Genomic DNA, 5,779 nt, shown 5'->3' with positions numbered 1-5,779 from the left:
TACCTATCCGAGTCCACTGATGATGAATCTGGTGATGAATTTGGACCCAGGTATGTCAAACTTGCTTCCCTTGCTACTAAACAACAAAGAGCTTTGGAAAAAGCTCACTATATGCTAAACAAGAGCGATGATATGTTGGGTGAGGAAATGGATCAGTCAAAAGCTTTGGCTGAAAGTCTTCAAAGACTTCATACTAAGTATGACACCCTTCAAGATCAACATAACACTCTAATATCGGATCATGAGAAGCTTTCATATGAATTTCTTCAAATAAAGCAAGACCTTGAGAAGCTAAGAGTGAGTTATGAAGATCTTCAGAAGGAGCACGATTCATTACTTGCTCAACAAATCAGCGCATCTCAGGAAGAATTTGTTCCTCCATGCTTGAAGTGCATTGAACGTGAATCTGCTAATTCTTCACCTGAATGTTCAAATGTTGCTAATGTTTCAAATTCTTCACATGCCTCTAATATCACTAATTGCTCATCTGAGGACATTGCTAGTATCACTGACGATGCAGGGCTAAAGAAATTGTACACAACAGGCATGTACAAAAGCCTCAAAGGGCATCAGGCTCTTTATGATGTGCTTAAAAAGCAAATCCTCAACAGGAACCCTAGGAAAGAGGGTATCGCCTTTGAGAGGAAACTCAATGCTGATGGTACATATTGGAAGCCTGAGCAATACCCCAAAACTACATGGGTTGCTGCAAAGGGACCTCCAGTTGATCCATCTAGCTTATCTGGATTTGCATGTGAATCTCCTCATTCTGATGATGAGTCAATTGACTCCAACTATAAGCTATTCAAAAATCAGAATGGTGAAGTATTTGCTAGATATGTTGGCACTAACTACAGGAACGGCTCCTCTGTGAAGAAAATTTGGGTTCCCAAAAGATGCCTTGAAAATCTTCAGGTGAATGTCATCATGACGCCACCTGTGAAGAATAGGAACCCCAGATCAAATTCTTCATATGGACCAAATTCTTCATATGGATCAAAGTCCTCATATGAACATCATCGTTCTAACTCGTCTGTTTCGCAGGGAAGATCTAAGGATTATGGATATGTGCATTATTCTTCAAATCATTATGTCCATAAGTCCTCGAAGAATTTCTCTGCTTACTCTTATGCTTACTCTAACCCCTCTTATGTGAAACGAAATGGACTGGCTTCTATGCCATCCTTCTCGTATGGAGCTCGCAGAATGACGAACTCTTTGCCACCCCTTCAGATGTGGGTGGTGAAGAAAAAGAACTAATCTCTTCTGCAGGGTCAGGTCTCCAGACGCACGTAATCGTCTGAAGAATTTGCTGGAGACCTGAGCATGCCTGAAAGGACGCAGGCTAATCATGAAGAAATGAACTTTCATTTCTCACGTCCTCATATTGCTTTATCAGTTCTTTTACTTGATGAAATTGATCTGATGAATTGATGTCATATTCTCCACTGATGATGTATATGAGTTTGTAAGCTGCACTAATTCATCTGCAGGATGATCAACCCAAAGCCACTGAGTGGGTCCTCGATAGTGGATGTACAAACCACATGACTGGTGACAAGAATCTATTGATGGATGCTCCATTATCACCGTCGCATCTGAAGCATATCATCTTTGCTGACAAAGGCAAAAGTCAGGTATTGGGTCTAGGTAAGGTTGCGATTACAAAGGATCGACACATGGACAAAGTCATGCTTATTGAGTCCTTAGGATACAACCTTATGTCTGTCTCAATGCTTTGTGATCTTGATATGGTTATTGTCTTTGGCAAGTACCGTTGTGTTGTGGTTATGGAAGCTGACAATTCCAAAGTCTTCGAAGGCTTTAGGAGAGGAGACCTGTATATTGTTGATTTCTCTACAGGACCACAACCAGCCGTGTGCTTACTTGCAAAAGCTTCAGAAGGCTGGCTCTGGCATCGATGACTTGGTCATGCAGGCATGAGGAATTTGCACACGCTTGCGAAGAAGAAGCATGTCATTGGCATCGAGAATGTCAAATTCCTCAAGGATCACCTATGTGGAGCATGTGAAGCTGGGAAGATGACCAAGGCCAAGCATCCAGCAAAGACTATCATGACCACCACTCGCCCATTTGAATTGCTTCACATGGATCTCTTTGGTCCTAATCATTATTCTTCTATCTCAAATGAAGCATCTCAATATGGCTTTATTATTGTTGATGATTATTCTCGTTACACATGGATTTTCCTCGAGGGCTTCAACCAACTTTGGTGTGAAGATCAAGCACATCAGAAGTGACAATGGCACTGAGTTCAAGAATTCTAGTCTCGATGACTATCTTGATGAACTTGGTATTACTCATGAGTTATCTGCTCCTTACACTCCTCAGCAGAACGGCGTCGTGGAGCGCAAGAACAGGACTCTTGTTGAGATGGCTCGCACTATGCTTGATGAATACAAAACGCCTCGTCGTTTCTGGACTGAGGCAATTGATACTGCGTGCCACATCATCAATAGAGTATATCTTCACAAATTCTTCAAAAAGACTGCCTATGAACTCCTCACTGATAAGAAACCCAATGTAAGTTATTTCAAAGTCTTCGGTGCTAAATGTTGGATTAGAGATCCTCATCACAACTCAAAATTTGCACCGAAAGCACATGAAGGTTTTATGCTTGGTTACAGAAAGGACTCGCACACCTACAGAGCCTTCAACAACGTTCTTCACAAAGTTGTTGAAACTGTAGATGTGCGGTTCGATGAAACTAATGGCTCGCAAAGAGAGCACCTACCTACTGTGATAGATGAACCAGCACCCGAGGAAACTATCAAGTTCAAGGCTACTGAGGATGTCATTCCTACTGAAGAATCTGCTGAAGAATTCATTCCAGAACATGAAGAACATCGAGCTAATGCACCTGAAGAAAATGGTGCTGAAGAAAACACTGATCAAACTCTTCAACGACAACCAGCTCATCCTCGCATTGCAAAAGAAGTGCAATTTGAAAAGATCATCAATGACATCAAAGCGCCAGGTCCTCTCACACACTCAAAAGCTTCACATTTGTCTAACTTTGTGGGCAGTATGCTTTTGTCTCTATTATAGAGCCCACTAAGGTAGATGAAGCATTTCTGGAGCCTGAGTGGATTCAGGCCATGCAAGATGAATTACATCAGTTCGAGCTCAACAATGTCTGGGAACTGGTCAAACATCCAGATCCTCACAAGCACAATATCATCGGCACAAAGTGGATCTACCATAACAAGCAAGATGAAAATGGCCTTGTTGTGAGGAATAAGGCATGGCTTGTAGCTCAAGGCTACACACAGGTTGAAGGAATTGATTTCGATGAAACTTTTGCACCTATTGCTAGACTTGAGGCTATTCACATATTACTTACTTATGCTAACCATCATGATATCACTCTATATCAAATGGATGTGAAAAGTGCATTCCTCAATGGTAAGCTTGAGGAAGAAGTATATGTTGCTCAACCCCTAGGTTTTGAAGATCCAAAGAATCCTGACAAAGTCTTCAGACTCAACAAGGCCCTCTATGGCCTCAAGCAGGCCCCACGGGCTTGGTATGATACTTTGAAGGAACTCTTCATGAAGAAAGGCTTCAAACCCCATTCACTCGACCCTACTCTTTGTACTGAGGAAGTTCGGCATGCAAGATTGCAAAGGCGTCAAAATTCCTATGCCCACAAATGGCCATCTGTGCACTGATGAAAATGGTATTGACTTCGATCATAAGGTATACCGCTCCATGATAGGTTCCTTATTATACTTATGTGCATCTAGGCCAGATATAATGCTTAGTGTTTGCATGTGTGCCCGATTTCAAGCTGCACCGAAGGTATCACACCATAAGGCTGTGAAGCATATTCTTCGATATCTAGCTCACACACCAACACTTGGATTATGGTACCCCAAGGGCTCGGCTTTTGATCTTGTTGGATATTCTGACTCTGACTATGCTGGTGATCGTGTGGATCGCAAGTCAACATCTGGTACATGTCATTTCCTCGGACGATCTTTGGTCTGTTGGTCCTCGAAGAAACAGAACTGCGTATCACTATCTACTGCTGAAGCTGAGTACATTGCCGCTGGTTCTTGCTGTGCCCAATTGCTATGGATGAAGTAAACTCTCAAGGACTACGGCGTCAACATGAAGAATGTGCCTCTCTTATGTGACAATGAGAGTGCCATCAAGATTGCTCACAACCCAGTTCAGCACTCGAAGACAAAGCACATTCAGATTCGTCATCATTTTCTTCGTGATCATGTGTTGAAGGGCGACATTTCTATTGAGCATGTGAAGACTGAAGAATAGCTAGCCGATATCTTCACAAAGACCTTGGATGAGAAGAGATTTAGCAAGTTGCGGTGTGAGCTAAATATCCTAGAATCTTTGAATGTTCTTTGAAAAGGACACTCATCCTAACACTTATGCAAAATTGATGACTTAGATGTGCAACACATGAAGAAACGTTTTACTTCAATCAATGAAGAACAACACTCTTAGTGTGAAGAAATTAATGAAGAATTTGATTCTTAGAACCCTATGATAATTGTACGCGGTGTCTGAAATCATCCTTCTTATACGGTGGGTCACGCCACCACCAAAAGTTGAAATTCCTCAAACTATTCATATTCTTCAACTTTGCATAGTCTTCACGGGTTCCGTTGTTACTTACACTTCTTCACGGGTTCCACCAAAAGTTGAGATAGCAGTTGGAACTGGTCTACCAAATCATTGTCTTCACCGAGCTTACTGGTTCTATTTCCTCAACTCTTTCATTTCCTCATAACCGTGCTGTATGTTTGTTCATATCTGTGTTTGAAGACTTTGACTGAAGACTTTCTCAATTTCCTCAGATTCAATTTCTTCAGTCTGTTTGTCTTCATCCTGTGTTATCCTGTGATTATGCTTCCTGTACTCTGTGCCTGTCTTCATTTCATCATGATGACTATGCTTGTCTTCTGTTATGTTTACCTTTGAGTACTTATTCCGCTGCTAGTAGTTCTTCGCTAAGGAATTTCCTCACCGGCAAATTCCTCAGTGAAGAATTTCATAAAATCGCCTATTCACCCCCTCTTTAGTCGATATAACGCACTTTCAAGGTGGCCCCCTTCCAAGAGGGGCAAGCCGCCCGTGCCGGTGACCTCTGTCCAACCAGAGGCACCGGACAACCTGCTGGGAGCGCTTGGCGACGCTTCCATCGACGAAGAGCACCGCACTATTATGAGTGCGGTGATCAAGAAGGTTCAGTCCGCCAAGAGCAGACTGACTGAAGCCTGTGCCAGCCTTCTAACAGGCTTTGAGGTAAGTATTTAAAATATAGGAAAATATTACCGCATAGACAGTAGCCCCTAATGCTCTGTTTGGTGTTCACAAAGAAAAGCCGAATAGAGGATCAAATAATATCTACAGGAGTCTAATATAAGTATGTCTGTATGCGTATGCAGGCTTCGCTGCTGACCTCTGCCGCACTGACTGCGGAGGTCTCCGCACTAAAGCGGAACCTCGAGCGGTCCGAGAAAGAGCTCGGCCTTGCCAAGAGGTAGCTCGAGGAGAACAAAGGTAAGTAACACCTTGTCTCTCTCTCTCTCTCTCTCTCTCTATATATATATATATATATATATATATATATATATATATAAGATGCGGTTACAAAATGATAGGATTATCATGGATGTGCCAGGGGCCACGACTAAAGTGGCGACCCTGAAGCAAGCGATGTCCGAGGCCGAAAACAATGCATCCAAGGAGCGCACCAAGCGGGAAAAACAAGAGGCACGGGTGGGCGAGG

The sequence above is a fragment of the Triticum dicoccoides genome, chromosome 1A, assembly GCF_002162155.2.
Source record: "Triticum dicoccoides isolate Atlit2015 ecotype Zavitan chromosome 1A, WEW_v2.0, whole genome shotgun sequence".
Lineage (NCBI taxonomy): Eukaryota > Viridiplantae > Streptophyta > Magnoliopsida > Poales > Poaceae > Triticum > Triticum dicoccoides.
Note: the sequence above shows the minus strand (reverse complement) of the source record.